At 43.2% G+C, this 26,752-nt stretch overlaps 1 pseudogene; it reads right to left on the bottom strand.

The window, feature by feature from the left end:
• Positions 1-580: 580 nt before the first annotated feature.
• On the bottom strand, positions 581-2,337 carry LOC122655390 (annotated as a pseudogene).
• Between the last annotated feature and the right edge of the window lie 24,415 nt (positions 2,338-26,752).

Raw genomic sequence — 26,752 nt, 5'->3', positions numbered from 1 at the left:
CTTTAATTTCTCTCCTCTCTCATGAGGGGATGAATGAGACCCAATTTGTTATTAAGAAGAGATGATGTTGGCTCTGTCGAGGAAGCTTTGCCTCAAGGAAACCGATCTTCTACGGTACGCTGCCCCGTCCCGCCTGGGCTGCGTAGACATAGGGCTGCATGCACCTTTGCCCGAATGGGGTTAAGGCGATCATTGCGCATGACTCTGTGTCTGCGCAGCACAGACAGAACGGGAGAACTGCGCCGTAGAAGATCCGGATCCCTTGCCTCAATCTCGTAAGAGATGTTTTAGGTAGATAATTGGATGCTCATTTCATTAACTTCCGAATAATAAATAGGGTATAGATTGCCAGCACCTCCCCACTTCCCACACTCTCCATAACTTCCACATCCACATTGTGATAACTCAATAACCCACGTCTTACACCACTTTGCATGAACCATGCACTAACCACGTACTCATACAGTTAAGTCTTAACACCACCAAAGACCAAACTCTCCTCAGGGTAGTCTTTAGTCCTTATTCCTTTAATTATACGTAAGATCATTTAATTAGCAGCGGCAACGACCATCTGATCTGATCAACCGCGTGCATCGGAGTTGCCGTTACCGTTGGCTGCTCCTTCCTTCTCCTTGCGAATTGCAGCGGCAATGACCATGAGATCCCTATGGTGTAAATTTACCATCAAACCATTCTTCATGAACAGAGTCAACGACATCTTCTGCTCCACGCGGTGCCCTGGTGCTAACGTCAACCGGTGCCTGAGCAACACCGCGGTGGCGATGGACTTCATTTGCATATAAGCCAAGTCCTTCCCTAAACAGATCCTGGGCCCTGCATTGAACGCCATGAACTTGAACTCATCCTTCGCTTCGTAACTCTTCTCGTCTGGTGACAACCACCTCTCTGGCCGGAATTCCATGCAGTCTTCCCCCCCCACGTCCACTCCATCCTCCCCACTGAGTACATCGAGTAAATTATCTTCGAACCCGCCGGTACGAATGTGCCGTCCGGCAACACATCGTCTGTAACCACGTGCTTCCAGCCTTGTGGCCCTGACGGATACAACCGGAGGGTTTCCGACAAGGCTGCTTTCAGGTAGACCAGCCGGTCAAACTCGTCGAACACCAACGGCTCCTCCAACCACTTTGACGTGTCATCGCCACGTGTTTCCATCAGAACCGTGCAGATCTCACGCAAGATCTTCTTCTCCACTTTTGGGTTCAGTGTGAGCAACCAGAAGAACCAGCTTATCGCCACTGCTGATGTGTCTCGTCCAGCTAGGATGAAGCTGAGTACTTGGTGTTGGAGGAAGGAATCCGAGTAGTCTTCTTTCTTCTTATTCATGAACCTAGACAGCATGTCGTCGTGTGGGTCCCGCTTCTCTTCGGCCGCGAGATTCTGCTGCTGCAGCTCTAGCTTACGTATCTCGATGACATTGGATAGGTACTTGTCCATGTGGCGGATGCTCTGTTTCAGGGTAACCTCTTGCCCCAGCCGAAGCCATTTCTGCAACTTCCATATGACTTGGGGCAAGGTGAACCGTTGCACGGTGGCCTCGGTTGCTAGGTCAAATGCGGATGCGAACCGGTTCTCTGGTAGACTGGGGGACAGGGTGTGAGGGTCCTTACCGAAAGTTAATCCACATATGTTGTCGAAGGTTAATCGGAGGAAGAGGTCCTGAAGATCCACGATCTTCGATTCCTCTTGGGCCGTTTTAAGGATCGGGCAGAGCCGCAGCTTGATGGCCCGGTTCACCCACCGATCCATGACTTGTTGCAGTCTCCGGGGGATGAACTCCAGCGCGGCCATCTTCCTGTGAACCAACCACGTGTCACCATCGGAGTTGAAGATGCTTTCGCCAAATAGATCGTGGAACACGGCTTGTGCGGTGGGGCCCTTTGGGTAATTGTTGAAGCGGGTCTTTAATATGTGCTCTAGGTTCTTGGGATCGCATGTGACAGTCACCAAGCCTTGTTTTCGCATCAGGAAGGGAATAGGACAGATGCAGCTTTGGCACCTGCCACCATACGCGCGGAGATTCTCGGTAATCCAATCATGCAAGCGGTCGTAGTTCTGGATCACCCCCGGGAGACTACCTAGTAAAGGCCACACCCGTGGGCCCCTCAGCGAACGCGAGATAAAGGTAAACCACAGTAAATATGCGGCCATGGCAGCAACCAAGAACAGTATAGCCGTTGATGTCTCCATTGTGATCAGAAGAAGTGGACCCCGCACCACCACCAAAACAAAACTCTTTAACTTCTTCGTCTTTCTTCCCCACAGGGCTATTATCGTCTCTAAATCTCGTTGCTGAAAAGCTTTGATCTGCAGGAGGAGAATTCCTTAACTGGGTCTTCTCGAGGAAATCTACCTACCTTAAAATAGTAATCTCCATAACTTTAAGATCTTCGAATTTGAAAGAAGCTTCAGCTTCAGGTTCAACTAAAGTTGAAAACCCAGATCGATCACGTTTATGGCTTCTTGTAGATTCACTGAAAACTGCATGGGGTGTTTTTCGGACAAATTTAGGAGAAATCCCACCTAAAATAAACAGAGCCCAAGTTAAAGAAATGACTTTTTTCTTTTTTTTTGTGGTGCAACTGGGTTATTGCAGACAAGGCTAGAAGAAGAAGGAACCCAGGTGGGTACTGACTGGGGTGAGGAATGTTAAGGAAACATGAGATGGAAATGGGAAGTCTGAAAGGAATGAGTGTGAGAGTGAGAATATAGAGAATAGAGCGATTTATAGGTGAAAGTAGAGGCAATTAATGAGGACAGGCATTTCTTGGATTGCTTTATTTCTACTCTCTTTTCTTTCTCATACGAGGATCTTTGTTCCCTCTAGTTCTCTGCCCCGCCGAGTTTCCCTGTGTCTGTACCAAGAGGGTGTAATGACCACCTTACCTCTGGTCAAACACTTTGCCCAGGTGGGGTTCAAACCCCTCCCCTCTCTTTATTATTGGCACTGGAGGAATTGGGCCGGACAGAAAACTAGAGGAGATAATTTTCCTATCATATGGAGAACTATTTTTGTTCGGGACCGATATGAGCACGAATGAACCAATCTCCCATTAAATGTTTTCAAAAGCTGTTGGGAATTTAAGGTAAACCAAAGACGTCCACAAAAGAAAAAGCTTAAACGTAATTCTTCAACCATACTCTCGTATCAACCAAAACCATATAATTTTTTGGGGTTCTACGTGGAAGATGGATAAAATAATCTTACATTGGATATGGATAAGGAATAGGGGGTTATAGATACTTGGGTACCTCTTACGATATTACCCCTTCACCTACCTCCACCTACCGTCTTCATCTTGTATATCTGTATATCTTTGTTTTTCTTGTTTTATTTGTACAATTTAAATAGGTTATACTGTATATATATTCAATTGTATTACCTTCACCTACCTCCACCAACCCTCTTCATCTTATATATCTGTATATCTTTGCTTTTCTTGTTTTACTTGTACAATTTAGGTAGGTTATACTGTATATATCTCCATTGTATTTTTTACAATTGAATATATACAATCACTTTAGAATCCCCAAGTTTATTAGTACCCTCTCCTTAACGACTAGCTTTTGTAGATGAGTTTTATCTAAATCTCTAACAAGTTGTATCAAAGTCAAGATTGTGACAGGGCTAAAGTGTGGCAACCTCAAATTTGGGGCAAAGCCCGAACATGAAAACCCGATGTGATCTTGAATGCTTCCATGTAAAGGGAAAAATGGAGAAAATCTTGATTCTCTTTAACAACTTAGCGTTTGAGAATGCGTTCTACTCAAGTCCCTAACACAATTGTCTTTCTTCGTCCCTCAAATCTTCCATTTTCCATTATTTCTCATGCAAAAGCTCATCTACTTTTGCAGCACAAGTGGTCATCTTAAATCCACGCATTTAATGAAGAATAAAAATAGATGAACCTCAGTTAAGGTTTCCAACAATTAAGACCCACCATTAAATTTATTCTTGAACAAAAATGAATAAACAATAACTATAGCTTACGTTCTCATACGGATGCCCATTTTAGGACCGGTACTAGATGACTGAGTTAACCTCTCATTAAATGCCCTCAGGTAGTACGTAGAATAGAGCGATTTATAGGTTAAAGTAGAGGCAATTAATGAGGACAAGCAGTTCTTGGATTGACCCATGTTTCTACTCTCTTCTCTTTGCGCTTTCTAACAATTGAGACCCACCATTAAATGACTGAAGCTCAGGTTCTCGGACTTTCATCCGCTGTTGTAACTGCTGCATTGCTATGCGCATTGTGTGATGCAGTAATGGTCATGTGTGCACAGTGAGGTCCTATTGTGCACATATGATCACTGCTACACCGCATGATACGTATAGTTGTGCTGCAGTTACAATAGTTGATAAAAATTCCAGGTCCTCATATGGAGATCTTCGTCCTCTCTTAGTTACTTGCCCGGCCCAGTTCCCCCAGTGTCTGTAATAAGGGGATGCAATGACCATCCTATCCCTGCCTGAACACTCTACTCAGATGGGGTCAACACCCCCTTATTATAGGCACTGGAGGAATTAGGCTGGGCAGGGGACTAGAGGAGATAATTTTCCTGTCATACGGAGAACTATTTTCGTTCGAGACAGGTATGAGTACGACTGAACCAACCTCCCCTTAAATGCTTTCAGAGGCCATTGGGAATTTAAGGTAAACCAAAGACGTCTATAAGTACCATGGTTCTCGTGAGGGGGGTTTCCTCGGCCTTATAACGACAGGATTCGTCTTTCTTGGATTACCACATATCATTTCGATACATCATAATGGGGGATTTGGATCATACTTCTTAGAAATGGAGTCGCTACCTAGGATTATGGCCTAGGACCCAATGGGTGTAGCCCCATCCGGGATTAGAGGAAAGGCTACGTGATTCCATATGGTATGGTCAGAGATTATGGATAAGTGGTCAGGTTACGAGCATAGGAAGGTATTAGCACCCCATCTCGCCTGATTAAACCGATCTTTCTACTAGATGCAAGATTTCGAAAATGCAAGCTGGATTTTGATACATCAAACACGATAAATCATTTACTATGCATACTAAAGTGAACTACTTTAATGGCCTATATTGTGCCAAAAATAAAAAAAAGAAAAGAGAAAAATATATGTCAAAAAATAAAAGAAATAAAATAAAATATCAAATACAAAATATGCAATGTCCCTCGGCTCTGGTGGAGACGGATTATCGACTTACCTCTCTCTTGTCGGACAGAGCAAGGACTATATGAGATGGGTATCAAAGCCAAAGTTGTGGCAGGGCTAGGGTGTGACAACCTCAAATTTGGGGCAAAGCCTGAGCATGGAAATCTGATGTGATCTTGGATGCTCTCATGTGAAGGGAGAGATGAAGAAGATCTTGACTTCCCTTAACGACTAGCTTTTGAGAATGTGTTTTACCCAAGTCCCTAACACAGTTATCTTTCTTCGTCCCTCAAATCTTCCATTTTCCATCATGTCTCATGCAAAAGTTCACCAACTTTTGCAGCACAAAAGGTCCTCTTAAATCCACGCATTTTACAAAAAATAAAAATAAATGAAATCAGTTAAACACTCATAATCTTTCCCTTTTGTTTTCCAACAATTAAGACCCACCATTAAATGCCTTTCGAGGCCGTTGGGAATTTTGGTAAACCAATGAAGACCTCCACAAAAGAAAGCTCAAGTCTCTTTCACCTAAAAAACAAGAAAGCTTAAGTCTTAAACCATACTCTCATGCATCTAAACCAAAACCATACAATTTGTTGGGGTTTCACACGGAAAGGCGGAATAAATAGTCCCACATCAAAGATGAATGGAAAATGTAGGGGGTTTATGAATTTTTGTCTTATGCGATTCCCTGACCGGTGCAGTTCCCTAGTACCTCTCACAAGAGGGGGGTGGGACCCATGGGGGGTACCTGATCGAACAGATGGGGTCCACCCTCCTCTTGTGAGAGGCACTAGGGAACTGTAGACGATAACAATTCAGGGGTTTATAGGTATAAACTTAGACATTTTCTCCTTAACGACTAGCTTTTAACTATGAGTTCAACACAAGTCCTTAACAAGTGATATCAAAGCCAAAGTTGTGGCAGAGATAGAGTGTGGCAACCTCAAACTTGGGGCAAAGTTAGGGTGTGAGAATTAACCCTATGTGATCTTGGATGCTCCTGTGTTGAGGGGGAGATGAGGAAGATCTTAGTTCTTCTTAACGGCTAGCTTTTGAGGATGAGTTCTAACCAAATTCCTAACACAATTCTCTTTCTTCCTCCCTCACTCCTGCCCTTTTTCATAATCTCTCATGCAAAAGCTCACCTACTTTTTAATGAAGAATGGAAATAAATGAAATCGGTTAAGACACTTATCGTAGGCTAATTCATGAATTGAATAAAATAGGCCCTTTTAACTAAGCAGTAGAGTCATGTAGCTTTCATATGGCGTCAATCAGTGGGCTAATTCATGAACTAGATAAAATAAATCCTTTTAGCTCAACGGTAGAGTCTCATAGCTTTTATACAACATCAATCATCGGTTCAAATCTGATAAATGGCTTATTTTTTATTACATAACTCCTATTTCTAGCATGACCTTGGATCCACGCCAACTTGATTGTGGCATCTTCATATCTCTGATGTGAGAACCCGGTGTGATCTTGGATGCAACCCGGTGTGATCTCAGATGCTCCCGTGTGGTGGGGGAGATGAGGAAGATTTTGTTTCTTCTAAGTCCCTAACCCAATTATTTTTCTTCCTCTCTCAGTCCTTTCCTTTTACATCATCTCTCATGAAAAAGCTCACCTACTTTTATACGACAGGAGATCATCTTAAATCCACATATTTAATAAAAAACGGAAATAAATTAAATCGGTTAAGACTCATAGTGGGGCTAATTCATGAATTGAATAAAATGGGCACTTTTTACTACCGGTAAAGACAAGGGTGTCAAATGCTACGGTTTTGATTATACGGTTCAGTGTTCGGTTCTTTACACATTTTACAAGGTGATAATAATCACTCAAAATCAAAATCGTTTTATATGTGACACGATTTTAGAAGTTTCCATTCGGATTTTGTTAATCAGTTAACAATTGGTTTTAGTGATTTGTAATACCAATTAAACCAATAGTTTAAACAGTCTTCTGATGAGCTACTAGATCAGCCTTTTAAGAGCTTTCTCCTGTACTTGACTCCAATGTCCCTTTCTATGATGGACGCGGTCATGTGGATATACTTCCTTTTTGCTTGTTTCTTCACGGACTTTGATGTGGCCAAGACCTTCGACTGGGACCAATCTGCTTATGCCCACTTCTTGGGGATGATGGATAGGCTTCCGTTGGGGTTACTCTTATAAAATAATAAATGGGAATCCCATGGAAGGCTTCCAAAGTGTTAGCCCATTTAGTAGTCTTCAACATAATCAACTCAATCACCTTTTAAAAAGATCATTGGTATCTTTGAAAAACTTCAATGAGTATTTTTTGGAAAAGAAAGATATGACTAGAACTGTTATCCCCTTCAATTTCTCACATGGGCTCGGAAATGATCATCCTATCTCTTGCCCGAAAACACTGTCCAAGGTGGAGTCCACTCCCCCCTATTAGAGGAATTGGAGGTACACGCAAATTGGGGGTAATAATTATTCAATATGACTAACCAATAAAAATAACTTGGGAAGTATGGTTAAGAGACAAAAGAGCCTTCTATTGAACCATATAAATGGTACATTAAGATCGTGAATGAGCTGCTTATTAGAGAAAAGGAAAAGATGAAATAATGTTTTATCACCCAAACCTTGCTGCGGTAAACTTGATTGTCTATTTACTCAATTTGGCAAGAAAATGCCTTCCCAAATACTTCAATCTTATTTCCAGAACAGAGTCCAGCTAGTGCCCTTTTTCATTCATAACGTAGTGCATTTCCTGGGCATTGCTAGAGTGATCGAGTAATTAGGAGACGTGTTTCAAGGATGAGATATTTTAAATCTGTCCAGCCTTAACAACAGGTGCCTAGTGCACTTGGTGAGCTGTGGTGCGCTTCATGTCCATGCTCACTAGGAGGTCTCGAGTTCAAATCTCTTGGTTGTTACCTTCCCCCCCCCCCCCCTCTCCCCAGTTCACCATGAGATTGAAAGATAAGACAAAGTGAGAACCAATCAATTGCACCTCTACTTTTCAAACTTTGTAACACTTTAGTTCAGTCTGTTAACCTTGGACGTTAGATGTTAGTTTTAGGAAAACTATTGACCAAAATGCCCTTATGATAAAAACCGCCAAAATTAAAGAATAAAATATCTAAATTGCCCTCATCTTCCTCAAATCATTTAAGGTTTGAAACTGAAAATTGATTTGGGAAAAATTTAAGTTTGATCGCTTTTGTTTTAACTTAAGAGTATAGCTACCATCATGTCATCTCGAATCATCTATGGAGATTGTTAAAAATCTTATCATGCTAAAGTTTTAAGAATCCATTTAATAAGTAGTTGCCAAATCTATACTTTACTTTTCAAGGAAGATTTAACCCATTTCCCAATAAATTCTACAAAAGGTTGTAATAACTCCCATAGGGCAGTAACAAGAGGGGATACCATGATCACGGATTTTCCTCCTCTCCGTTGCCCAATCTATTATTTCTTGTTATTTTTTCCTGAAAATGTGATACGTGACATTCTTAAATCTAATGGTTACATCAACCCCTAGGTTAACCGGATTGGTGTAACCCCACCCAACCCTAACCCAAACGGTTCTTCAGATTAGGGATTTCAGATTTTTAATCTTGCGCCTTTGTTCGCCATTGCCGGAGAGGAGACAGGCCTGCAACGGCGTTTGGAGACACCAACCAAAGCATCTAGTTCTCCCCTTTGTTCGCCGTTGCCGGAGAGGAGGCAAGGCCGCAGCGGCATTTGGAAACCCAACCGAAGCATCTAGTTCGCCCCTTGCCGGAGAGGAGACAGGGCCGCAGCGGCGTTTGGAGAATCAGAGACCTGGTATGTTGTTATTATCTTCTACCTTTATCTCCTTCATCGTTTTCTTCGTAGCCCATCCTTTGTGATCGATCCTTCTTTCTTGTGTTGTGTTCCTCGTAAGAAGCTAAAACCCATTTTAATTTCTCTGTTTCTTGTTTTGTGTTTGTGGATTCAGCACTCTTTCAATCTCTAAATCGTTCGTATAAGCCTGCTATATCAGGAAAGAAACAAATTATATACACATTTTTGGAAAAAAAAATTCAGACAAAGGGAGGGAGGGAGGGAGGTAGCAAGAGTGATTCCTGTTTTCTTGTTCCTCGTAAGAGGCTAAAACCCATTTTAATTTCTCTGTTCCTTGTTTTGTGTTTGTGGATTCAGCACTCTTCCAGTCTCTGCTGTTTGAGGCATGTGGACGCACAGTGAATCCTGTGAATGGAGATTAGCAGCTGAGCTTGGCGGAATGAGTCTTCATCACCATCGCCTGGAGCGAAGGAGAAATGTGGATTGGATTTTCAACAACATTGTTTTCTGATCATTAAAGTGATCATTCTTTATTAGGTGATCTTAATATGAAGGAGAAATGTGGATTAGATTTTCAACAGCATTGTTTTCTGCCATGATGGATGATTGCATACCTTTTTTTTTTCCTGGTTCAGTGCTTGTTATAATAGCCCTGTAATATTTCATGGTTAATTGCAACTTACTTAGGTTATAAGACTAAGTATGACTATGTTTTGCTTCAAGCCTTCAATCGTAGAGTTGAGAAATATATTTAATCGAAAAGGGGCTAAATTAAGGAGGCAATTATATATATAATTAATATGGATGCCATTCCATGTGTTGGCCAATGTCATATATCCAGCTAGAAAGCAACGCAATGGCCATTCATTATGTATGATTAGTTATAGGTTTCTTCTTGTTAGACTCCTTTTGTCTTTCCATCTTTAAATGCCTTTCCTCAACAGAGTTAATTGTATTAGAGAATGCAAAGACAAGAAGAAGCACAAAAACAAAGATAAACTTGAAAGAAACTGGAAATAAAAGTATGTGTGCTCAAGCATAAAAGAAGTTGAATTTTTGTTTCTCAAAGCTCCATACGCCTCTTCCCTCCCTCCGTCCACCGCCACCTCGCCCGTCAACACAACTACAAAGTTTGTAGCCATACAAACTAATCTACACACTATCACCCAAACATCATTCGTTCACAATGAAGATATATAACTCCTTGAGATGAACATGGTTTTTTCATTTCTCATGAATCCACTTTCACACGATTCATTTGTTTGCTCCTCCACTTGCAGCTTTCAACTCCCCCCCACCCCCCCACACGTCTCTCTCTCTCCCTCTCAAGAACACAACCAGACTGGATGCCTTCAGAAGTGAGCGAGCGATCATGAAAAGCGCAAAGGGAACATAAATTTCGATGGAAGAGGTTTTTCCCAGAAAACGTTGATATAGATTGAGATAACTATTTCATTTTATTGACGCCACAAGTCATAAGTCATAACCAGTAATTAATAGAGAGATTGAATTACCACCGTCAGATTCATCTTTCACTTCCCTACCATTTCTAACAAGTATGAAAAGAGAAATCATATGCCAGAGATTGCCCCAAAACCTCACCGGCTTTTTTGATCAAAAGAAAACAATTTTGAAAAAAAATTTACAGGGAGAGAAGGGAAGAGCTCGTCGTGTAAATAACAACTCGTTCACCGAGAGAGACGCGCTACTGAACCACCCGAGTTCTACACGTCTCTTTATGTTCAAACAAACAAGTTGAGAAGCTTCCGTTCACCGCTTCCCGTATGATGATCTCTACTGTCGAAGCTCGTCGTCACAGATTCCTTCGAATTCATGGAAGGAGTCGCCGGCCGCCGTTTCTCCTGGCGATGGTGATGAAGACTCATTCCTCCAAGCCCGGCCGCTAATCTCCATTCACGGTGACATGCCTCGAACAGTAGAGATTGAAAGAGTGCTGAATCCACAAACACAAAACAAGAAACAGAGAAATTAAAATGGGTTTTAGCCTCTTACGAGGAACACAACACAAGAAAGATGGGCTAAGAAAAAACGATGAAGTAGATAAAGGTAGAAGATAATAACAACATACCAGGTCTCTAATTCTCCAAACGCCGTTGCCGCCCTGTCCGCTCTCCGGCAAGGGGCGAACTAGATGCTTCGGTTGGGGTCTCCAGCCCTGTCTTCTCTCCGGCAACGCCGAACAAAGGCGCAAGATTAAAAATCTGAAATCCCCCAATCTGAAGAGTCGTTTTAAAAAAGAGAGGATAAACCATGAGTTAGGGTTAGGTTGGGGTAGACTAACTCGGATTAACTTAGGGGTTGATGTAACCAGGGTTAATTAGGAGTTAAAAGTTGGCATTTAAGTACAGACCGTTAGATTAAAAAATGTCACATGTCGCATTTTAAGGGGGGAAATAACAAGAAATAATAGATTGGAAAATGGAGAGGAGGAAAGTCCCATGATCACGCCTAACGTTGAGATAATAAGGATCACATAGACTGTTCACATAGACGACCACATAAGCTACATCAAAGAAAATGTGTAAGATTTTTGCCCACAACTTTGTAGATTTCAACTTCGCATCAACTTTGTTTCTTAAATTATGAAATTTCTGGAATATCTCGGCAAGTTTCTCTGAGAAGGAATTTAAATTCGACTTTAGTGTTCCCTCATAATTCTCTGAGCAATTTCTCCCTATATGTCTTATAGGTATTTCCAAAATAGTAATCTCTTGTTTATGCATGCCCTTACCTTCTCCAAATCGATTTTCAGTTTCAAACCCTAAACGATTTGGGGAAGATAAGGGCAATTTGATCATTTTAAACTTTAATTTTGGTGGGTTTTTATCATAAGGGCATTTTGGTTATTAGATTTCTTAAAACTAATGTTTAACATCCCAAACTAACGGACTAGACTAAAGTGTTAAACAGTTTGGAAAATAGAGGTGTATTTGGAATTAGTAAAATTTTAGAGGTGCATTTGTCAAATGGACAATTTGAGGGGGCATTTAGAAAAAACCCAAAAAACAGAGGTACAAATTCTGTACTATTTTCTTAGGTCTTGATGTTTTCTATGGGTTTCATTGGCAAGAGATAAATAGAAGAATTGGTTTTCAAAATTTGAAATTGCCTAGGGAGTTGCAAAGTTTTCTATCGCTGTTGGTAAAAAAAAGTCTCAACTATAGGGCGAGACTTTCCTAATAAGTTGAGAAATCTACAACACATCTTACAAGGTTTTGCTGCTTCACAGTCATGTGGCCAGCAAAGTTGAGAAGTCTACACATCTTACAAGGTTTGCTGCTTCACAGTCTCTCTCTCTCTCTCCAACCAAACACAACCAAAGGGAAAAAACAGAAACCTCAAATCTTACAAGGTTTGCTGCTTCACTCTCTCTCTCTCTCTCTCTCTCCAACCAAACACAACCAAAGGAAAAAAACAGAAACCTCAAATCTACAATCAAATTTGAGGCATTAAAAGACCAACCGAATAGAGAAAAGTCACCATAAATAGGAGCTTATATTTATAATGTGAGGTAACATAATAACTAAAAAGATAATAACTAAAAAAAAAAAAAACATAATAACTAAAAAGGAAAATAGAATAGTGCCCCTCACTAACCCGTGGACCGGTAAGCCTAACATAAAAAGACTAATACTTAACACTAATAATATAAAATAACCCAAATTAGTTGGTTTCCCTGTTCTTATTTGACTATAGATTGTCAAGATTAATTAGCATAAAGAGTTTTTCATTGTCTGTATAGGCATTTAAATATAGAACCCAGAGCTCCTTTTTAACGAATTTTTCTCTTCTCAGGTTCCCTGTCGGGTTAGGTGCATAGGTTCCTCTCATAGGAGGGCAGAAATGACGACCTCACCCCACCTGGGCAGTGTGTTTGGGTAGGGGGTGAGGTCGTCATTTCCACCCCTCCTATTAGAGGAACCTGCGCACTTGACCGGACAGGGAACTTGAGAGGAGAACGATCCCTTTTTAACAAGCCCTCCTTCTCAAACAGCTGAGCCATGTCCGCACTCCAGCCTTAGCAGTGCTATGCATGACATGCAGTCATCTTTGATCCCCATTAAATAGCAAATGGATGTGGGGCAGATTTTATTTAAACATTTTTAGAAGGAAAAATTACATGCATCACCCCTGTAGTTTGCTTAAAATCGAGAAAAATTTGAAACTTCGCACACATGACTCGTACTACCCCTTTAGTTTGATTGATTTATTTCTCTTGTCTATTTTTTTTTTTTAATTTAAGAGGATGCATGCAAGAGTATTTGCAATTTTTTTTTGGGAGGGGGGGAGGCTGGGATTTTATTTTTTCAAAAACTTAAATCTCGACTTTCAATTGGTTATTTTGATTGGATTTTTCTTTTAAAAATATTGAAAAATAGTCCTAAAATTTTTCATCCTCAGTCTATTGCATATCCTATTCTTTGGGAAACTTCATACAGTTTTCCTATATATTATTATTTCTTAACACAAAAAAAAAAAGGAAGAAACTTTTAAAGGTGAAGCTTCTCCATCGTCAGTTATCTAGCTGACTCGATCACCACTTGCATTGCCCCGTATGGTATATATATATATATTTTTTCTCTCTCCATCCATGGTGAAGAGAGAATCTCTTCATCCATTCCATTAGGCCCTCTAATTGGAACTGAATGAGGGTAGTTTGGACTACAAACAATAAAAGGTGAGAGTTAATGACGAACTCAAAATCCAATCATAACTTACATCACATTGGTGAAGAGATTTTCACTTAATCCATAACCTAATGAAGAGTATGAGGGTATTACAAACTATCCCTTTAACCAAGACCAATAAAGCATGTGCGTTGTCTATGAAACATACAGATTGAGAGCTTGTTTTCGTTTGAGTGTTTTTATTGAAAGGAGGGGGGGTGGGGGGAGGGGTTGGGTAGTAGGGAAGGGGAGAAGTGAAGATATAGACTTCACCTTCATTCAGATGTGTTAATCATAAAAACCCTAAACCGCTATTTCCCAAAACAAGATATATGGGAGATCAGATCAGGAGGGGGGCATGAGTCATATCCCCCTATAAAAAGGCGAATAATTTTCAGTGTAAGGTAGACATATGTATATTTTTAGAATGAGTCTATTTTATGTTATTTCATTCTGTAACTGTATAATTCCTTTGTTTGTTCACCTTCAATCGGACGTGAAAATCATAAAACCGTATAACTTCTTTTAGCTAGGCAAAAAATAAAAGGGGAAAAGTCGGATTCTGATCCTCTACAGTCGGGTAGGTAACGGCCATTGTGCTGCCTAAACCAAGAAAAATGGTGAATTAATGACTGCCCTACCCACTACCTGAACTTTCTACTCAGGTGGGGTCCACGCCCCTATCTGGGTGTAGATAGCACAATAGCCACTACCTACTCGGTCGTAGCCCAAGCTGTGTTCGGGTTCAGGGTGAGTCAAGAGAGGTTCGGGCCAACAAGGCCAAAGTTGCACCCCTATATCAATCAACCATTGGGGATTGCAGATCCAAGAAGTATGGTGTTCTTATCCTATGATCACCAATGTTCTTCCATCTCCAACCAAATCAGCCTAACCCTTGCAGTATCTTAAAGATCTGCTATATATTTCTGACTCGTATAGTAACATTAAGTATATAGCTCATGGAGATTCTTTTTATATAACTATAAGGATGAACATGGCTCGCAATGCATTGATCAACAAAACTGTATGTACTTCCTTATCCTAATATAACTTATTTTTACTCATAAAAAAATAAAATTGGAAATGATAGTCCTTTTTTTTTTATAAAGATATTGTCCTTTTTTATTGTATGAGAAACATATCATGAGATTCCACCAACTGCATGTCTTAGTAGAACAATAATAGGTCATACGCCAAGGAAACCAAACCCTCATGATATGTATCACATCAGTCTCATCTATGATATACTTTTCCCATGTGGGTCGTACATTTTTTAATTAAAAGCATAACAGGTCTGCTTGGACTTTGAGTAGTGTTTGGTTGATCAGAAAAGAACCTAACATTGGTGTCATTGCCATCGGATGTAAGATATACTTTTCCCCCTTCTACCAAGAAAACAAAAAGTATACTTTTCTCATGTATGTCGTACATTTTTTAATTAAAAGCATAACCTGTCTGCTTGGACTTTGAATAGTATTTGGTTGATCAGAAAAGAACCTGACATTGGTGCCATTGCCATTGGATGTAAGATATATTTTTCCCATGTGAGTCGTACATTTTAATTAAAAACATAACTTGTCTGCTTGTATTTTGAATGGTGTTTGATTGATCAGAAAAGAACCTGACATTGGTGCCATTGCCATCGGATGTAAGATATACTTTTTCCCTTCTAACAAAAAAACAAAAAAGATATACGTTTCTCATGTGGGTCGTATATTTTTTAATTAAAAGCATAACATGTCTGCTCAGACTTTGAGTAGTGTTTGGTTGATCAAAAAAGAACCTAACATTGGTGCCATGTAAGATATATTTTTTCCCTTCTAACAAAAAAACAAAAATGATATACTTTTCCCATGTGGGGTCGTACATACTTTTCCCATGTGGGTTGTACATTTTTTAACTAAAAGCATAACATGTCTGCTTGGACTTTGAGTAGTGTTTGGTTGATCAGAAAAGAACCTGACAATGGTGCTATTGCCATCGGATGTAAGATATACTTTTCCCATGTGAGTCGTACATTTTAATTAAAAGCACATGTCTGCTTGTATTTTGAGTGGTGTTTGATTGATCAGAAATGAACCTGACATTGGTGCCATTGCCATCGAATGTAAGGCCTCTGATGGATTGCAAGTGTGCAACTTAATCCAATACTGGAGTTACTAGTTACTACTCTTCCAATTAATTTATGGGAAAATTCCATGGGAAAGTAGGGTTTTGTGAAGTTAGTTTAATTTATTACATGCAGAGATACAACATTACACACAAAGGGGAAGAGAGAGAGAGAGATTCTTAAGGTTTTCATTGTGATTGGACTCTTAGGTCATCATCATACTTCGATCCCTAAGGTTTTCATTGTTGAAAGAAAACTCGGTCCTATCTTATTTCATTTTTATTTTTCTTCTAAGAACTTTGAATTCCATGAAGCCTAACCAAATTTTGGGAGTCCTCTAGTAGGTTGACCCTATGGTTCCCCAATACATTTCATAACAAAGTTTTGTTGTTATAATTTTACTAAAATAATAGGTGGAATTACTACTTTGATAAGATTTGGCTAGCTAGCTATTTGTCATTAACCACTCCAAATTTCAAAAAAATTACTCTCAGATATTTTGTGCGCCTCTTCCTCAAAATAATCCATAACAGACTAGTTTCTCTCCAATCATGGTGAAGAGAGTGTTAGAAATGAAGGGGGCACACTAAACACTTTATTTTCTAGGTAGAAGTGGAATCTCCAATCATGGTGAAGAGAGTGTTAGAAATGAAGGGGCCACACTAAACACTTTATTTTCTAGGTAGAAGTGGAATCGTATTACAATTTCTCACTTTCTGATCGTATATATTTTATTATGGGAAGAAGAACGATGCCCAATTGCATGGCCCTTGCACCAGCATAAGGGCCAATGAGAGGATACACATGAGCATCCAACAGGAGAGGCAAGACAGTCATTTCACACCCCCACATGCATGGGGTAAGGGAACGGGACTAGTTGCCGCTCTTTTTCCCTTTTACTATATATAAAAGTAGAAAACATGAATAAGTGAGAGATTTCACCTCTTTTCGAACGTTGTTCTTCATCATTATTTCTATCAGTTCCATCATTGTGAGTGGAAAGGTGAAAAGAAAAAAATATCTTCGGTATTCTTTGGTGTTCCTCATACGTGATGGTGTGACGATGTTTTTTTGATCAAGGGAAGAAAAGAAAGTACTATGGTTTCTCCCTGTTTTTCATTGTCTGGTTTTGAAAACTAAGTTTTGTACTCTTTGTGAATCCACCTATTTTGATGAATTGTTTTATAATCTAAAAGATGATTTTTCTTTTGATGTTTGTTAGCCTTTACCGTTGGATGGAGAGAAATTTTTTTAATCTCATTATTGATTATAGTGAAAGGTTTTACCGGGACAAGATCCCATGATTTTTCCCTTTTAATTTAGAAGAGTTTTTCATGTAAAAATTAGTGTATGTTTTTGTAGTTAGTTTGATTTTTTTTTTCTTCAATATATTATTATTTTGCGTATATTTGGTTATCAGTGTATGTCCATTAATTTATACAAATATGAAAAATGATTTATTTTTCCCAACAAAAAGAATATCTTCATTCACCCCATCTCACCCTCTTGTTGAACTAGAGAATAGTAGTTTGGACTATAAACAATAGAGGGATGAGAGTTAATGATGAACCCATAACTCAATCGTAGCATCACATCATAAATTGATGAAGAGATACAGGTGAAGGAAAACTTAATCCGTAACCCAATGAATAATAGGAGGTTTCAGATTGCAAAGCTCACAAACTCTCTTTATAACAATGCCAAATAAAGCATATGCATTGACTGTGAAAGACAAAAATGAAGAGTTTGTTTTCATTTGAGGGTTTTATTTAGGGGTTTTAAAAACTAAGGTAGTAACGAAGATTTGGATTTCACCTTCAATAGGAGGTGTAAATAATAAAAATTGTTAGGTACTTGACCGATATGCCAAAAGCTCCAAAGTTGATGGAACGTGTTAAATTAAATCCTTTAAAGTTTAACCTGTTTTATACTAGGCTAATCCAATCTAGCGTCCATACAGTAGAGTATGCCCCATTAAGCACATAACAAAAACCCAATAATTAAAATAAAATAAAATAAAAAACCCAGAAACCATGAAAGTCTTGACATTTATTCTTGATAATGGATGGTAGCTCTGGCATTCTTCTTTTAGCCAGGCAAAATTATAAAAGGAAATCCCATATACCAATCAATCACTTGGAAATAATAGGCGATGGATCTAGCTACTTCTATAATCAGTATCCAATAAGAAAACCAATCCCTCATCAAATATATATATATATATATATATATATATATATATATATATATATTCCTCATCTATGATGTAAATTCCCATGTGGGTCGTGCAATTTTAATTAAAAGAATAACATGTCTTCTTAGACTTTTGAGTAGTGTTTGGTTGTGATAAAGCACAAAATCACCTCACCAATCAGAAACTGCCACATGGCCGAGTCGATGTCACCCCAAGAACCAAGCTGAGTTGAATCGGAAAACAGGTCGACCCGATCTCCGTCAGGTCGCATGGCTGGGCCGAGCACTCGGCCGAACCCACGACACATCATCCAAGTTAGCCTTAAAACTCCGATCGAGCATACACAGGATGGCCTAGGCCGAGGTGACTGCCGAGGTCGACCTCCCATGCCGACCTCCTAGGCCGAGCCCTCCGCCAAAGTCCTCATAACGACCCGCCGAGAATCGCGGAGCCACGTCAGCACATCCCAAGAGTCACGGGATAAGGATCGAGCCACAATCCCAACGCGATACGAAGTCACGCCAAGTAAGGACTCTTACCTTAACAAGAGTTCGACTCCGAAAATGACTCTCCACTCCGCTCTACGCGAGAGAGCCTTCCAAAAGAAGAACTCCTACCATACTAGGACTCTCCCAACCGCCTCACCTCATCCACACTCTATAAATACCCAAGTATAGAGCACAATTCGACATCTCACTTTTACTAGTTGTTACACTGTTGCACTGGAGACCTGACTTGAGCGGCGGAGATTCCTAGGCCGGAGCCACACCGGCTCTCTTGCGCTCACTCAGTTTTTTGCAGGCTCATCCGTGGGCAAATCGGGCGACGGAGGTTTTCACACGCAACAGATTTGGCGCCGTCTGTGGGAACAACGTCAGCAAGCCATCGTTGTTTCTATCAACTTCAAGAGCAGGAACAATGGTGCAAATAAGATCAGGATAGCATGACTCTGCCTCCCGTGGGGATGAGCCACAACCTGATAGGCAAGCAAGACGTTCGCCACCCCCTGAAGCATCGCGGTAAGGTGCGACCGAAAGACCCCCTCAGGAAGGGGGTGTGCCGCCCAGCATGGGCACCGCGGCCAACCCAATTCCCCCATCGGAGGGTGGGAATGGTGGAAGTGTGTTGGACACTGTAGTGGCTGAGCCTACCCCCGCCGCCGCCATTACCTGGGAATTTGGATCCTGAAGCCCCGACGAATAACCGGCAAGTTATGGATTTGCAGCTGCAGATGCTCCACACCAACGAGACGTTGTGTGCTTTCATAACCCAGATGGCTCGGGGTGGGCTGATGGGTCAACCACTGGTCTCACCCCCTCCAGCCTCGGGGTACATAGAAGAAGACCCGTGTAGGCAGGGTGGCCGGCGTCGGATCGAGCCGAGCCGGGCCCCGTCATCACACCCGTCTCGTCAAAAGACTCCTCCTCCACGCCCTAGTAGGGGCGCTCGACGGGATGAGCAAGAGCATCACCGAAGTTTGGGAGCAGGATGAGAAATTGAGCCGGCGGCATCGGCCGCGAGAAGATCGGTATTTTTCGGTCGGCTCAGAGAGGACGGACCGCCCGGAGAAAATCGAGAGCGGGGGGAACAACTCCGTGGCAGACATGACTCGAGGAACGGGGAAAGATCTCGCCATAGCCCTCGGCGCTGAAGGCCGCCTGTAGACACTGAATTTTGTCACCCCCCGGCGATGATGACAACAGGACACGGACAGACATCGGTATCTGTCTCAAGAAGGACTCTTGTCCCTACATCTAAACCAAATCACCCTAACATCCCTAAAATGACTTATAAAATGCTGAAGGAGGTACTGCTCACCCTCCCCCACCACGGCTTGTTTTGCCCCCTTTTCACCCTCTTTTTCTCCGTCTTTCCCTCTTGAGTATGTGAGTGAGTGGAGTTCTTCGACTTGGGTAGATCCTTCGATTACCCATCCAAGCATAGAGCGATTCTGCTCTTGGGTATTGTTATCCCGTCAGTGTACGGATAACGAAAAACCCCATTTACAACCGTTATTCTGTCTGTATACAGATAACGAGAATCTCTTATATAGCCGTTACTCTGCCCGAAGTCTGAGTAACAAAACTCATCTCGTATAGCCTCATTCTATCCGACAAGAGAGAGACAAGCCGATCGTCCGTCTCCACCTGAGCCATGGGACATCACATATTTCGCCCTCGGTGCGCTTTCATTTATTTCTTGCATTTCTAGACAGGTATTTGTCTCTTTCCCTTTCATTATTTTTGGCATAATGTAGACAATTAAAGCAACTAGTTTAGTGTACATAATAGATGATTTTCTCTTCCTTTGTCAAGATTAGTGTATCATAATTTAGCCTTACATGTTAGTATAAGATATATTATCAAGGGAGAATATTCAAAAACCAGCATCTAGTAGAAAGACCGGTTTATCCGGGCAAGGTGGGTGCCTAACACCTTCCCACCCTCGTAACCTGACTACTTACCTTGAATCTCTGACCAGACCATATGGAATCAAGTAGCCCTTTCCGCTAACCCCGGATGGGGCTACACCCATTGGGTCTTAGGCCCTAATCCTAGGTGGCGACTCCATTTCTTTATAAAGCAGGATCCCAATCCCCATGATGATATATCGGAATGATACGCCGTTATTCATCGAAGCCAATCCTTATTGCCATAAGGCTGAGGAACCCTCGTCCCGAGGACCACGGTACTTACACCGCCTCTCCGAGAAGAGAAACAGAGAAGCCCCCACAGGTCAAACTTCCAAGGGGAAGGAAGAGCCTGAAGGGGTGGGGCTAACCAAGCCGAGCACAATGGTTGACCTCAACAGGACGATCGAGCGGGCCGATCCCGAGCTGAAAGACAAAATGGCCGACCTCGACCGTATGAACGGGATAATTTGCACCAGGTGGACGAGCTGAACCGTCAAGCACCTGAAACCGAGCTGGAAAAGCGGTTACGAGACTTAGTCGAGCAAGTTGAGGGATTGAAGAAACAGGCGACCCCGGACGCCTATTCAGTGGTCGGACGACACCCTTATCCTCCCAAGATCATGACCGCGCCACTACCCGCAGGGTTCAAGCCTCCTCCTTTCGATTGGTATGACGGGACGACCGACCCGATGGATCATATCAACTACTTCAAAGCGATGATGACCATGTACGGGGGAACCGAGATTGTCTCTTGTCGGGCTTTCCCCTTATCTCTCAGGGGCGCAGCAACCTCATGGTTCTCCTACTTGCCACCGAAACTCCATAACGAGCTTTTCTCAGCTCTGCCGAGCCTTCGTCACGCGCTTCCAGAGTAGTATGAAACATAAGAAGACGACGGTCAACCTCCTCAGCGTGAAGCAACGATCTGATGAGTCGATCCGGGCGTTCGTCTCACATTTCAACAAAGAATCCTTAGACATCAAGGATTTGGATGAGGCCACGGCCCATACTGCGATGAGCAACGGGCTTCTGACATGGACCTCATCAAGGACTTGGCCCGAAAGCCTACCAGAAACCTGGCCGAGCTCTTGGAGAGGTGCAACGAGTATGCAAATATGGCCGAGGTGCTCCAAGCTCGGAAGGGAAACGAAGGCCGACGACCGATGACCGCAAGGAGGAAAAGCGGCCCAGAACGAATCGCCTAGCCGAGAGATCAAACCAAGCTCGAAGTCCCGATTACACCCCACTGAATACCTCGCGCAAGGAGATTTTGATGCAAATACAGGACGATGGGTACATCCATCGACCCCGACCAATGCAAACCGGGTCATCTCAGAATCCCAACAAGTATTGTCAATTCCACAAGGACACCGGTCACGACATCGAAGATTGTTATCAACTGAAAAGAGAAATTGAAGAGCTGATAAAAGCGGGGCACCTAAAGCGATATGTCTAAGGAGGCCGAGAAGAAAGTAGGGATCGACAACCTGAAGATCATGATCAAAGGAGAGCCGAGCCAAGGCCCGAAAATAGGCGGGCCGAGCGTGACGAAGATAAAGCCCGAGCTGAGAAGAAAGATGACGGATCCAGGTCGAGCAGTGACAAGGGAGCTTCCATATACACTATCCTTGGAGGGCTCGGACAAGAGTCCACTCGAAAGGCCAAGGCAAATGTGCGGTTCGTCAGAGTCACCGAGATGCCAGGCAAAAGGCCAAAGTCTGAGGCGACGATCTCCTTCACTGAGGTCGACCTGGAAGGTATAAGTTTACCTCACGATGATGCTTTGGTGGTGCAGGTGGAAATTGCAAAGAGACCCGTTCATCGTATATTGGTCGACACGGGCGCATCCGTGGACCTTATGTAGCTAGACGAGTACCAATAATTCGGCTTCAGCGACGAAGCGCTCAAGTCGGAGGGCATCTCACTTCATGGGTTCTCGGGAGCTATCGTCACCATCAAGGGCTCAATCGACCTACTGGTCACGTTCGGACAAGCTCTATGTCAAGCGATGATCCAAGTCAAATTCATGGTAGTTCGGTCAGTGGTGGCCTTCAACGCCATACTCGACCGCCCATCATTGATCGCTCTCCAAGCCATCATCTCGCTGACACACTTGAAGATGAAGTTCCCTACAGAGAACGACATTGGAGAAATCCGAGGTGATCAAAAGAAAGCTTGGGAGTATTATGCCACATTCGTCAAGCAAAATAAAGGCAACGTCCGAGGAATGGCGATGTGAGTCGAACACCACCCAGAAGACTAGCGGGATGAGCTCACAGAAAGGCGTGGAAGACCTGTAGAAGACCTCACCTCGTTCTCCCTCAGCGATGAAGATCCGACGAAGATAGTACAACTCGGGTCATTGTTGAACGAGGAATAAAGGAATCGGTTTGGAAACTTCTTGAAGGCAAATACCGATGTCTTTGCCTGGTCGGCCGTCGACATGCCCGGTATACCTCGGCGTATAGCCGAGCATCGACTACACATAGATTCGAGCTGAAAGCCGGTTGAACAGAAGAGAAGGAACTATGCCCTTGATCGCCAAGGAAACATCAAGGAAGAAGTAGAGAAGCTACGTTGATCAGGATTCATCTTAGAAGAAAAATTTTCGACTTGGCTGGCGAATGTCGTTATGGTTCCCAAGCCGAATAGGAAATGGAGGATGTGCGTTGACTACACCGACCTTAACAAGGCCTACCTAAAGGATGAGTACTCGCTACCTCGGATTGATCTCTTGATTGACGCCACGGCGGGGCACGAAATGCTGAGCTTCATGGACTCGTACTCCGGCTACAACCAAATCATGATGCATGAGGAGGATGAGTCGTACACGGCATTATGAACTGACCAAGAAAATTTCTGTTACAAGGTCATGCCATTCGGGTTGAAGAGCGCCGGAGCAATATATCAACGGCTAGTGAACTATATATTTCACGGGCAGATCGAAAGAAACATGGAAGTCTAAGTGGACGACATGTTAGTGAAGAGCTTGAAGGCTAAGCACCACTTGGCCGACCTAGAAGAAACCTTCGGCGTGCTAAGGAAGAACCAAATGAAACTGAACCCCGCCATATGTGCATTCGACGTGACCTTGGGAAAGTTCCTCGGCTTTATGGTCTCCATCAGAGGCATCGAGGCCAATCCAACAAAAATCAAGGTCATCCAAGAGATGAGCCCTCCAAGGACAATCCGAGAAGTACAAAGGCTAAACGGGCGAGTGACGGCGTTGGCATGATTCATGTCGAGGTCGGGCGACAAGTGCCTGTCGTTCTTCAAGGCCCTCAAGAACATCCAAAACCCGAAGGACTTCATTTGGTCGGACGAATGTCAACAAGCTTTTGAAGAGCTGAAGAAATACTTGGAGAACCCGCCTCTTCTCAGCCGACCCGAGCCAAAAGAAGAGCTTCAAGTTTACTTAGCCGCTACCCCGGTGGCGGTCAGCACGGTGTTGGTTAGGGAAGAAGGCCGAGCTCAGAAGCCCATATACTACATCAGCCATGTTCTTGTCGACGTCGAGACGAGATACTCCAAGTTCGAGAAGGTAGCATTCGCTCTTGTCACGGCCGCGAGAAAGCTAAGGCCATACTTTCAAGCTCATTTGATCGCGGTGCTGACTGACCTGCCTCTCAAGAAAATATTGCACAAGCCCGACGTGTCAGGTCGACTAATCACCTGGGCGGTCGAGCTGAGTGAGTACGATATAAGCTATCGCCCAAGGACCGCGATAAAAGGGAAAGCACTTGCCGACTTCATCTCCGAGTGCACAATGCCCGACCTCGGGGTCAAGAAAGAGAAGACAGCAGAAGAAGCTAATATAGAAGCTGAAACCGACCCAACCTGGACCATGAACATTAATGACCCGAGCAACCCCGGAGGGAACGGGGCCGGGCTGATCTTAGTCAGCCCCGAGGGCTTTCGCATACAATACGCCCTAAGATTCAAGTTCCCAACCACAAACAATGAGGCCGAGTAAGAAGCCCTCCTAGCCGGGCTCCAAGTGAGCAAGGCTGTAGGCGGCAAACAATTGAGGGTACGAGGAGACTCGTAACTTGTGGTCAACCAGGTCAACGGAGACTATGAGGCAAAAGATGAAAGAATGATAGCCTACTTGAGCCGAGCATGGGAGATGATTTCTGAGCTCGAGCACTTTGAAATGACCAGAGTACCGAGGAAAGAGAACGTCATGGTCGACACCCTATCTTGGTTGGTCGAGGCCGACCTCCCAAATCTGAGCCAATCAATATACATTGAGATTCTGGAGAAGCCTTCCTTACAAGAAGAAAGCGTCAAACACATCGAGGAGGATGGGCAGACCTGGATGGACCCCACTGTAAACTACTTGGAGAATGACCAGCTCCTGGAGAGTTGGGAAGAAGCAAGAAAAGTCAAAATCCAAGCTGCCAAGTACACCATGATCGACGGAGTGCTTTATAAGAAAGCCATCTCAGCGCCCCTTCTCCGGAGCCTCGGGCCGAATGGTGCTGAGTACGCCCTGGCCGAGGTGCACGAAGGAATATGCGGGAGCCACATAGGTGGCCGAGCCCTAGCATACAAGATATTGCGATAAGGTTTCTATTGGCCAAAAATGCAAGAAGAGGCCATAAAGTACGTGAAGACGAGCAAGAAGTGTTAGCTCTTCGCATCAGTGCCAAGCCGACCTGCAACCAAGCTGACCTCTATAGTGAGTCCAATTCCTTTTGCCATGTGGGGGATGGATATACTTGGAGACTTCACCCCGGCTTTCGAAAATCAGAAATACGTGGTCGTCGCAATCGACTACTTCACTAAGTGGGTTGAGGCCGAGCCCTTGGCCACCATCACCAAGAAGAGCATGGAGAAATTCTTCTGAGATAGGTTGATCTACTGGTTCAGACTACCAAAAGGCTCATCATAGATAATGATGCGTAATTCAACAACCTGGCCTTCCAAGAGTTCAGCAAGCACTTCTATATTGACTTCCGACAAGTCTCAGTAGCTCATCCACAAGCAAATGGATAAGTATAAGTGTTCAGTCGAACACTACTCGCCGGCATCAAGAGAATGTTGGATGAAGCTAAAGGAAGATGGCTGGAAGAGCTCCCAAGTGTCCTATGGGCATATAGGATGACTGTAAGAACACCAACCGGGGAGAGCCCTTTTCGGCTAGCATACGGGACCGAGGCCCTCACCCCGGTCGAGGTCATGGCATCGTCATACCGAGTGCTCAATTTTGATGAGAAGACCTATGAAGATGGGCTGAGAGCCAACCTTGACTTCTCCGATGAAGTTCGAGAAAATGCTCTACTCCAGAATAAAACATACCAATAGAGGACGGCAAAGTACTATGACTCAAGGGTGAAGGAGCAACACTTCCGCCAAGGGGACCTCGTCCTTAGAAAGCTCAGCGCGTCCCAGCCAAGACAGCAAGGAAAGTTAGCACCAAATTGGGAAGGCCCGTACATAGTCTCCAAGCGCATTTGCCCAGTGGACGTATCGCTGCAGACTCCGAGGGCGAAGGCACGAGACCTTGGAACTCAGAAAATTTGAAGAAATTTTTTCAGTAATTTCCTTAATTATTCTGCTCGGCACAGTCTATGACGAGCATATTTGTATTTGGCTTCGGCCCCGACGTTTGATTCAATAAAATAAAGTCTTTCTCCACCACTTGGCGTATTTTCAAGCTCCAAAATCAAGTCGTAAGATCGATCCTCATAGACCTAGCTGACCTCCAAGATCGACCCTCATAGCTAGGCAACCAAGTCATAAGATCGGTCCTCATAGACCTGGCGGACCTCGAAGACCGACCCTCATAGCTTGGCAACCAAGTCGTAAGATCGGTCCTCATAGACCTGGCCGACCTCCAAGATCGACCCTCATAGGTCGACAACCAAGTCGTAAGACCGATCCTCATAGACCTGGCCGACCTCCAAGACTGACCCTCATAGGTTGGCAACTAAGGAATAAGACCGGTCCTCATAGACCTGGCCAACTTCGAAGACCGACCCTCATAGCTCGACAACCAAGTTGTAAGACCGGTCCTCATAGACCTGGCCGACCTCCAAGACCGACCCTCATAGGTCGACAACCAAGTCATAAGATCGGTCCTCATAGACCTGGCCGACCTCGAAGATCGATCCTCATAGCTCGGCAACCAAGTCGTATGACTGGTCCTCATAGACCTGGCTGACCTCCAAGACTGACCCTCATAGGTCAGCTACCAAGTCATAAGACCGGTCCTCATAGACCTGGCCGACCTCGAAGACCGACCCTCATAGGCCGGCAACAAAATCATAAGCCCGGTCCACATAGACTTGGCCAAGCTGAACGAATACCAAAGGTAAAGTAAAATTTTCACGGCATTGGGCTCAGCCATAGCGTT

The sequence above is a fragment of the Telopea speciosissima genome, chromosome 1 (assembly GCF_018873765.1).
Source record: "Telopea speciosissima isolate NSW1024214 ecotype Mountain lineage chromosome 1, Tspe_v1, whole genome shotgun sequence".
Taxonomy (NCBI): Eukaryota; Viridiplantae; Streptophyta; class Magnoliopsida; order Proteales; family Proteaceae; genus Telopea; species Telopea speciosissima.
This window is presented reverse-complemented; position numbering and strand designations above follow the sequence as displayed.